Here is an 11,111-nt window from a genome sequence, read left to right as displayed (position 1 = left end):
TACGGAAATGCTTAAAGGACGGGGGAAGGGAACACAAAAGTAATAGGGCCTGATCTTCATCATCAATTTTCGAATCTATATTTTCCAAATCCATAATAATGGAATCAAATTTATCAAGATGGGAGAGTATAGAAGTACCTTCAGACATCCGAAGCATATGCAGGCTCTGCTTCAAATATAGTCGATTCTCAACTGTCTTCTTCATATACAAGGCCTTAAGCTTGTCCCACATACCTTTGGCCGAAATCTCCGTTGCTACCTCATGCAATACCTCATCGGAGAGATTTAAGATTATGCTGGATCTGGCTTTTTTATCCATATCGGCGAAATCCGCATCCTTTACATCTTCTGGCTTTTTCTACATTCCCTGAATTGCCAAATCAATTCCGTCTTGAACAAGAATGGCTTCCATCTTGAGCTGCCACATCCCGAAGTTGACATTCTTGTCGAATTTCTCGACAACCGTCTTTGTTATCGTCATTGTTGCCACAAAATCTATAACTTGAAGTTTGTCTCAAAAACTAATTAAACAAATATGCAAGTCTCGTGAGCGGGCCCCACGAGATGAACGGGCCCCACAAGGTGAGTGGAACCCACGGGATGAACGGGCCCCACAAAGTGAGCGGGCCCCACCAGATGAACCTGTCTTACAAAATATAACAACCAACTCTGATAACAGTTTGTTAGGACTGGCCCAGGAATAAACCAACAAAAGTTAGCATAAATTAGGCGGTAGACACCGGCCATATAATAATTAGGCGGTAAAATCGACCATATAAAAGGGTTGTGGCAACCCAATAAAGATAAATAACAAAGCAAATAAAATACACAGAAGATTTATGTGGTTCGGTCAAATTGACCTACGTCCACGGGCGGAGGAGGGGCAATATTTCTACTATGAAAAAGAAATACAAAAGCCGTAAGAAAGTGGTTCTTAGGCCAATAGGCACTTACAAAAGAGTTTATAAAATATTCCTAAATTCAAAACAAGCGAGCCTAAAATATTTGACTAAATGGGTTAGATGACTCAAGAAATTAATAGCCCATATAATACTCTCTTGAGTGGTGCGATTTATTCCTTCATACGCCTCCTATATTTATAGGCTTACTGAAGGAACCTTTCCTGCTGTCTACTGTGATGTGGGATGGAAGAAAAAAACTTCCTTACGCAGCATCTGATGTGGGACAAAAATTTTGCCATACACAAGTCAAACATTTCGGCTTGACAAATCAACACCGGTGTTCAATTTCAGGTGTGATGCAAATCACGATTGAAATCTCTGAGGTGAAAGAGGCGATGGAAGCGGTGAGTAGGGGTGTCGGTGAGAGAGTAAACTGAGTCGGTGAAAGAGAGTGAGAGAGAGTAAGCTTTGTCGATGACTCGGTGAGTCAAGTGGTGACGAAGACAGTGACGAAGAGGCGATGAAGGAAGAGGCGGCGCGGCGGAAGCTCAAGGTGAGTTAAGAGAAATTAGGTTTTTGCAGATAGGGAAGCTCAATTTGTCGGAACTCGGAAGCTCGATTTCAATTAGTAAACTTATTATGTTAAAAACTATTATATTATAATTATATTTAAATATTATTATTAGAAATCGAATTCGAATTTCCTAATTCGAATATCCCAATTCGAAATCGGTAATTCTGATTTTAAAATTTTTATTTTCGAATTCGACCAATTCGAAAACGGAATTACCGATTTCAGTTCTGAATTACCAAAATTCTGAATTCGAAATTCCGAATTCAATTTGAAATCGGTTTCGAAATCAAAATTTTTCGAGTTTGCACACCCTTACTTTTTACTACACACAAATGATGGTCATTTTCCTGCTCCAATAGTCCCAAAAAAGTTCATATGCCAATGTCACAAATCTCATGCATAAAATGCAGGTTTTAAAAGAACTATTTGACCAAATAAACTATTCAAATACTGAGAACACTTGTAACAAACATGGGAATCATTACTCTAACAAAATGTTTAGTCTAGCTGCAATATTGGGCCAAACTATATATAAATATAACCAAACATTACAAGATTTTCCAATGACTACTTCTTTAATAACTTCTTGGAAGAAGAACAGTGAAACCAACAGATACTCCAAAAAGGAGGATGAGCAGGATAGTGAAGTTGACCATCAATGCTTCTTGCCCTCTTCCTAAGCCCGTGAAGATGAATTTCTCAATCAAGCCGGTCACAACACTCAATATTGCCATGAAAAATATAACCATTTCAAGCAGGACATGCCATGGTGCAAAATTTGCGCTAGTTGTGGAATCTCTGGCTCAGAACCAAAAGTTAAAGAAGCTAAACAGCCACTGACAAAAAAAGTTCAGAATTTTCCAATAGATTCTGGCTCTTGTTGTTTTAATAAACTTGTTCTTATTTTTTTATGCATACAAGTCGCATTACCTGTTCTTACAGACAAATCCCCACCCTCTTCATTTTCTTTGTAGATTTGCAGGTCATCACGCATGTTAATTTGCATTATCTGCAAGTAGGTTTCCCATTGAGATAGTTCAGAAATATGAAATTGGATGAATCAATCAGATCATCTATAAACAAAAAAAAAAAAGATGGTGAAGAAATATCATGCATGCTGATTCTGCACAAGTTCAGTAGCATAAGTATATAAAAGCCATAGGCTATTGTCTTCAAGAATTACATTTCATTAAACTGCAATTTCTCTGCTAACAATCATATCAAACAATTATGTCAGAATTGCTCCCAAGCTCGAGTATTCTGCCCTTAGACCATCTATTGTACAATCAATTTTTGATTATCCTTGTGCTAATTGTCACTTTTTTAACCAAGATTTCATAAACTAATACAGCTATCAAGATAGAACCGGGTTAGCAAAAAAGTTGTAGAAAGAAGCATTCTTCTAAGATCAAAAGTGCTAAAAGTCAATCAAATTTTGTAAAAAATTAATGAAAAGAAAAGGTAAGGAAAGACAATAGATCACCACCAGCAAGAAAAGATTATCTATATTTGATGCATAATTCTCTTATCTCCATAGGAGGATTCAGAGGGATTCTCATCTTTAGAAGTCAATAGTTCAATTGGTCGCAGATATTTCTGTTCTCATGGAATTCTTCAGGTGTCAATCAACAATCAGGATATAAAAGTCTTCTATACTTGCAACTAATGGAAGTAGACGAATACAGAAAGTTATTGATGCATATGAAAATAACATAAGATTTGGAGAATATGCAAGGTTGTCCATTGTAGGACTGATGTATCAGATCTCTATGTTGGCAGTTTGAAAAGGAGAATTGGTACAAAATAGTATCCCCATGGATGCAACGGTTTCTAAATTTCTTCTTCCTTACTTCTGTTCTAATTTTCTGCACCAATTGTATCCTAGAGCCCTATTTAGTGCACAAATTCAGCAACTCACTATTCCAACAACATAGAGCATGCTTCAAGCTTATGACCCATGTCCAGATAACAAAGCACTTCCCCAGCTTTTGAAATCCATTAGAAGCACACTAAAATAGCTTCTGACTTACACAGGCTGCTGATCAGTAAAAAATGTCCTGAACTCTTTTAACTAATAGTCTTAAAAGCAGCAAACTCATTCATACAAAATTTGAACACAAGCTTTTAACACTGAATGTTATTTGACAGTGGGGAAGATAGGTTGAACTCTTACTTCCTCATTGGTGTATATTCAAGGACAGGAAAAGAAACTACCACATGCAATGGAAGATGAGAGTAAAAAGTCAGGAAGAAAGCCACATATGACACAAAGGTTTAGGACATCACTTCCAAGACAAAGATGCACAAAAAATTCACCAATGAATAACTTAAATAAGTCCTTCACGGATGGCCTAACACACCTGGGTCTGTGGGTGTGTGTACAATAGTACATGCAATATGTACCGGGCTTCAGCTGAGCCTGGGGGACCAGAATATCTTATGACAGGAAATTGAGGTGATGAATCCCAACATTTCAATTAAAAACCCTTCCATCAAAGTCAATGAATAAGCCTACGGTCTCAAACAACGGCCGAAGTGTCCACTATCAGTTTACCCAATACCCATAACACGTAAAATACCCATAAGCTACTAAAGCACCATAAATTTTAAGTCTACTGAAATACATAGAATTTAAATTTTTAATAAATACACGAGATCCCAAAAAGATTACCCATTCTTCAAAGTGGGTAAATTGGATCTTCAGCCAAGTTCTCAAGAATATTAAAATTTACTCTTCCCTTAAACTCTTCATTGGTTGCATCAATCGTGAATATTGATGGCATTCATAAAAAAAGAATGGAATGCATAATGTATCAATATACCAACATCAGTTTGAAGCCCTATTTCAGCACACAGCTTTTATAAAAACTCCGTGAAGTCAAAAGAATAGAATCTTGCAAGCACCAGATGCACACCTCCCCATTCTCCAAGTTGGTTCATCATTTGTCTTCCTTTTGCAACAAGAGAGGTCCAAGAAATAAAAATGATACAGGCATTGGAGAGGACTTCAAATATAACTGAAACTCATTCATTTCTGTCACATGGTGATAAGCCTCAGCAACGCTTGGCTTCTGGTGTAAATATATCCAAAAACAATTCCAAACAAGTTGTCTGCCACAAGATTTTAACCTAACTCTAAATTGTCCACTTATTATTTGGGCCCTAGAAGAGTGCAACATCTCATGCATATACAAGTCCCTTTAGGTATGAATAAAAGACAATTATCCAAAGCTGTTGCAATGAAGAATGCCTTTTTAATGTTAAAAGCAAAACTGAAGCTTATATATCTATTTCTTGAGAACTCAAAATAGATGATTGGCGATCAGCTATATATTTCATGCATATAATATCTGATGTCTCAAATGCCTAACAAAATTAGACTAACGGTCTTCTCCTTCCAGAAATATGATCACTTAAGACCATGTCATTCTTTAGAGAAATATAACGATACACTTATTAAATTACTTTTTGTTGACCTTGGTTGATCAGTCCTTGGTTTTGATGATTAACAAACCAAAATGTAGATTTGGACTAATGTTTTTATGTGAGAAATTTGTTAGAACAGGTCATTGATCCAAAAGAGAATCGAAAAGATTTGAATCAAAGAGAAGTTAAGAAATATGAAGGTTTGGACGTAGAGGATCGGACGCTCGATAGAGGATTGGACGTCCGACAAACGACGATACTCTTCGGACGCTTGGATCGGACGCTCATTCATTGCTTCGGCCGTCCGACACAAAAAGAATGAAAGTTGAACATTCTGACTTCTATCGGACGCAGGGTTCGGACGCAGAACAAATGGTTCGGACGTCCGATAGGTGGTTCGGACGCATGGTTCGGACGTCCGACAGGCCAACGGCTAGTTTCGACAGCATTTAATATTTAACCGTTGGAGAGCCTTTTGGAGCCATTTCTCACCTTCTATAAATACCCCAAAACACAAGAAGACATAGACTTTTGCCAACACTAAATACAAGCTTGCAAGTGAGATCTTTGAGTAGAAATATTCTTTGTTGGTTGTATAACGGGTTGGGAAAGTTAGGTTGTGAGGTTGCTCAAGTGAAGGTTACTCTCTAGGAGGAGTAAAACCTTGGTGAAGGTGAACCTATCACTTGGAGTGGTAAAACCTTGATAAAGGTTGCCTCACTTGTATAAAATAGTTCTTAATTGAGTGGGTAAGCTTTCAATTGTAGCTAGTTGAGGGTTTACTTGGAGAGTAGTAAAATTCCTTTGGTCAACCAAAGTATGTTTGGGGTGAGGAAGGAGTGAGCCTTCACTTGTACAAGTTGGTTAGCACTACCATCGATTGAAGAAGCTATTTGGTGGATTCAACTCCAAGTTTGGAAGAAGCTTGGGAGTTTGATTGGTTTGAATTTCTTTTACTTTATTGTTACTCTATTTTTGTGCTTTAAAATTGCTTATATTCTTTGTCATTGTATTTACTTGACTACTTGTCTGGTTGAGTATTTTGGTTGTATTTGGTTGCATCGGGGCTAACAATTGGTATCAGAGCTTGGTCTCCTAGAGATTAAGCTTAACCGCTTAGAGTAAAGATCATGGCAACCATAAATGTTTCTTTTTTAGAAGGGCAATCTATTGATAGACCACCTATGTTTAATGGTTCTCATTTTAGCATGTGGAAACAAAGAATGATGATTTTCTTACAATCCGTTTATATTGAATTATGGTATATGGTAGAAGATGGTCCTTATGAAGCTAGAATAGTTGACTCTACCACTAATTTGAATAGATTAAAGACTAGACAAGAATTGAATGAAAAAGACAAGAGATACCTTTCTTTGAATGCCAAGGCCATGTATATATTGTGCAATGCATTAGATGTAAATGAATCTAGTAGAATTAAAGGTTGTAAATCAGCTAAAGATATTTGGGATAAATTGTGTGAATTTTATGAAGGTAACCAAGATATTAAAGAACAAAAGAAATCTTTCCTTGTTTCTCAATATGAATTTTTCAAAATGCATCCTCTTGAAAATGTTGATAAGATGTGTAGTAGATTTTGTGACATTATTCAAGATCTTAAATTGCTTGGAAAAGAATATTCTTTGGGTGAGAAAAATAGAAAGATTTTGAATGCCTTACCAAAAGAATGGGAAAACAAAATAAATGCTATAGAAGAGGCAAAGGATTTAAATTCTATGTCCATTGAATCTCTTGTGAATTCCCTAACCTCTTATGAATTAAAGCTGAAATTCAAAGTGCAAGAGGAAGAAAATGCAAGAATGTATAAGAGAGGCATAGCTTTTAAAGCATCTCAAGTGGGGGATAACCCATCCTTCATGGGTAATGAAAACATGGAAGTGGACAATGATATAACTCCTCACATCAAAAGTTTCAAAAAGATCTTCAACAAGAGAAGTTCAAGAGGAGATTGCAAAATTACATGGGATGAATGCAATTCAAAAAGAGAAAAAGAAGAGTTGGCCCAAATGGCATTAATGGCCTTTGGAAAAGATAAGGTAAATTCTTATAACTCTTCTAGTGATGAAGATAATGAAGATGATGATGTGCAAATTCTTATGATTAAAATGCATAAAAGTTTGAGAGAATCTTATGCTAAAAATAAAGATTTGAGAACAAAAATAAATGATTTGTTGGAAGAAAACTCCAAACTTTTTCAAGAAAACAAATGTTTGAGAATGGAAAATGATGATTTGAAAAATCAAAAAGGTGTTTTTGATTGCAAAAATAATTTGAAAAGGAAGTTGGAAGAGAAAACAAAGTTTTATGAAAAAATGTTGGAGGAACAAAATTTGTTAAAGAAAAGAATTAATGACTTGAACGAGTTTCTCCAAAATGAAAAACAAAAGTTTTCTCAAACAAAAGAAAGCAAATCTTTTCAAGGCACAAATAAGTTTGCTATGATAAGAAGTAAGAAAATTAGTTGCATTAAATCCACTTATGTGCAAAATACTTATATCATGTGTCACTTTTGTTGCCAATTTGGACATATGCAAAATGATTGCTATGTAAAGAAAAATATGAAAAAATGTATGAAATCCATGTGGATTGCTAGATCATGTTGTACTAACTCCCAAGGACCCTATAAAGAAAAAATACCAAATGAAATTTCTCATACTTAGGTACATCATGAAGATTTGATCCAAAAGTGCTAAATGGTTGAAAGTACATTTGAAAGTTTTGACATTCAATATGGTCTTGATTTGAAAAATAAAGGGGGAGTTTGCTTTTTGATTGATGCCAAAAAGGGGAGTAGGATTTATTGAAATTTCTTTGTATGTTGGCATTTTCTAAGGGGGTGTTTTATTTGAACTTATTTGATCAAAGAAATCTTCATTTTGTTTGTCATCATCAAAAAGGGGGAGATTGTTGACCTTGATTGATCAGTCCTTGGTTTTGATGATTAACAAACCAAAATGTAGATTTGGACTAATGTTTTTATGTGAGAAATTTGTTAGAACAGGTCATTGATCCAAAAGAGAATCGAAAAGATTTGAATCAAAGAGAAGTTAAGAAATATGAAGGTTCGGACGTAGAGGATCAGACGCTCGATAGAGGATCGGACGTCCGACAAACGACAATACTCTTCGGACGCTTGGATCGGACGCTCATTCATTGCTTCGGCCGTCCGACACAAAAAGAATGAAAGTTGAACATTCTGACTTCTATCGGACGCAGGGTTCGGACGCAGAACAAATGGTTCGGACGTCCGATAGGTGGTTCGGACGCATGGTTCGGACGTCCGACAGGCCAACGGCTAGTTTCGACAGCATTTAATATTTGACCGTTGGAGAGCCTTTTGGAGCTATTTCTCACCTTCTATAAATACCCCAAAACACAAGAAGACATAGACTTTTGCCAACACTAAATACAAGCTTGCAAGTGAGATCTTTGAGTAGAAATATTCTTTGTTGGTTGTATAAGGGGTTGGGAAAGTTAGGTTGTGAGGTTGCTCAAGTGAAGGTTACTCTCTAGGAGGAGTAAAACCTTGGTGAAGGTGAACCTATCACTTGGAGTGGTAAAACCTTGATAAAGGTTGCCTCACTTGTATAAAGTAGTTCTTAATTGAGTGGGTAAGCTTTCAATTGTAGCTAGTTGAGGGTTTACTTGGAGAGTAGTAAAATTCCTTTGGTCAACCAAAGTATGTTTGGGGTGAGGAAGGAGTGAGCCTTCACTTGTACAAGTTGGTTAGCACTACCATCAATTAAAGAAGCTATTTGGTGGATTCAACTCCAAGTTTGGAAGAAGCTTGGGAGTTTGATTGGTTTGAATTTCTTTTACTTTATTGTTACTCTATTTTTGTGCTTTAAAATTGCTTATATTCTTTGTCATTGTATTTACTTGACTACTTGTCTGGTTGAGTATTTTGGTTGTATTTGGTTGCATCGGGGCTAACACTTTTATATTTAAAAAATTTTTCTTATGCCAGAAAATATTGCATATCTTCTATCTATTGTTTCTGATTTATTTTCAAAGAAAACAACCCAAAGGTTCCGTATTAGTAAGATGAATTTGTGCCTAACCTGTATGAGTTAAGTGCTCAAGCTTAAGCTAAGGTTACTATGTATCCATAAGCCTCTTCAAATTCAAAGAAATTGGTAACTCATATATATATACTGGAAAGCTGTGAGTGATAAAGAATTTAACCAGTGATGCATTTTGGATGTCGAATCATGTCATTTACTCAAGAAGGCACAGCAGACTTAAGCAGTCACTCGATTGAACCAAGTGACAAATGACAGAGTGTAAGCAAAATAAGTTGAATAAGACTGGTAAACAAGGACTAAACCATAGAAATCTGTGACCTAAAAATGCACCGGCTACAAATAAATGGATGAAGTGGAAGATCATATGCAAAAAAATTTGAAACCAGCTACTAGACTCATATGTTAATAACCTATTGGCAGGATAATTGACATCTTATCCTTCTGTTTGTCAGCAAACCGAAATCTTAATCAAGTTTAGAACCCAAAAATCATAAACGTTTTTCCTAGACTAAGTTCAACAGATGGAAATAGTGTTAAATGCATAATTTTGCCATTATTCTCACAAATGAAGACCATTAGCATTACACTTCATTTCCAAAAATTTATCACGTTTAAAATGGTAAACAACTTTAGTTTGCTTGCACCACCCCCCTCTCAATACCTAATGCATTTGAACAACACAACATGCTTGTGCCTATCTTCTCCAAACTTCCTCAGTTTTATCAATTAGTCGCCGTCCCATTCGCCGTTTACTTATGCTTAATCTTTCGAACATCTCTTTCTTTAGAAACCAATCCCGTAACATTGCTACTTTCATCTTAAACCAAAACAATTATAGCAGTGAACACATTATACCAGTAATTCAAGTTCGCTACAGTCTTATTCACTTCCAAATACCCCAAGTTCCCAACCTTTCCCAGAATTTAAGAATCCCATAAAACCAAGTTCACTAAACCAATTTAACTGTCTTGATTCTCAAGTCAGCATGAATTTTCTTTATGTCTAAAATTTCCTGATTTTGACATTATTCTAGAGAACGGACAAGAGACAAAACTAGCAGAATTCATTACCTTTTCAAGAATTGACATGGCTTCTTTTGTTGCACTCTTCTCCCTCTCTACATAACAAAGGAAGCATTTTTATCAATCACCACACTGCCCAGACTATCCCAAACAATCAAATTGAAAATTTTCAGAAACCCAGATGCAAATTACATAAATAAATGCCAATAAAGTACAAAAATAGCCAAAAAATATAACATAGCTTTCTGGACAGAAGAGATGGGATGAGAGGCCTTACTGATGGGGCAGGTGATGAGGAATCCGGAGTGGGAATGACTGAGGAGAGAAGAGGGGCGTTGTAGTCAAAGCGAGGAATGGTGATCACAGTAGAGTGCTGCTCCCAGGGCTTCAGCTCCTCCTTGGTTTTCAGTTCCACTTTCATTGCTTCTGTTGCCAATTCTTTTGCTTTTTCTTCTGTTTTTTCTTTCACAAGTTTTTCCGCCATTCTTTTCTGAGTCTATCGGTGTTTCATTCCCAGTATTATTGAGTTAATGCATTGTAGAACCTGAGTTTTTTGGGAGTTTGTCTAAAACTTTACCGTAGTGCAATGTAGAAGTTTTTGAAAAAATTTTGTAGAAGTTTTTGTAAGGTGAAAAACCTTTTTATAGAAGTTTTTGTAATGTGAAAAATTTTGTAGAAGTTTTTGTAAAGTGAAATTTTTTTTTTCCTTTTCTTTTTTTCTTTCTTTTTCTCTTTCTCTTTCTTTTTCTTTTTCTTTCTTTCCTTTTTCTTTTCTTTCCTCTCTTCTTCTTCCTTCCCCCTCCCCATTCCCCGTTACCTCTGCCTCCCACCTCCAGCACCTCCGCCAGCACCACCTCTCTTCTTTTTTTTTTTCTTTTCTCCTCTCCCCCCTCCCTCTCCCTCCCCCGCCACCCCTTTCCTCCCTTCTCCCCTGCCACTCCTTTCCCGTTCCTCCCCCCTCTGCCCGCCACCCCCCTTGGGCCACCACCCCTCCCCTTCTGGCCCACCACCCCCTTTCCTCCCCTCTCCCCCACCACCCTCGCTGCCCCTTCCCCCTTTGCCCCGCCACGCCCTTCCCCCGCCACGCCCTCTGCCCCTTCCCCCTCTCCCTCGCCACCCTCTCTGTCCCTTCCCCCTCCCTTGT

The 11,111-nt window shown here is 36.9% G+C and overlaps 1 long non-coding RNA gene across 1 annotated transcript; it reads right to left on the bottom strand.

Annotated features, from left to right (window-relative positions):
• Window positions 1-4,097: 4,097 nt before the first annotated feature.
• LOC113692071 (uncharacterized) lies at window positions 4,098-10,493 on the bottom strand. Its single transcript, XR_011825048.1, has 3 exons — window positions 10,245-10,493; window positions 10,016-10,062; window positions 4,098-4,510 (listed from the first exon to the last, which is right to left on the bottom strand). It is a non-coding gene; the product is annotated as an uncharacterized lncRNA (long non-coding RNA).
• Between the last annotated feature and the right edge of the window lie 618 nt (window positions 10,494-11,111).

Source organism: Coffea arabica, chromosome 11e, assembly GCF_036785885.1.
Source record: "Coffea arabica cultivar ET-39 chromosome 11e, Coffea Arabica ET-39 HiFi, whole genome shotgun sequence".
In the NCBI taxonomy this organism is placed as follows: domain Eukaryota; kingdom Viridiplantae; phylum Streptophyta; class Magnoliopsida; order Gentianales; family Rubiaceae; genus Coffea; species Coffea arabica.
The sequence above is the reverse complement of the archived record's forward strand: the minus strand, read 5'-3'. Positions and strand labels throughout refer to the sequence as shown.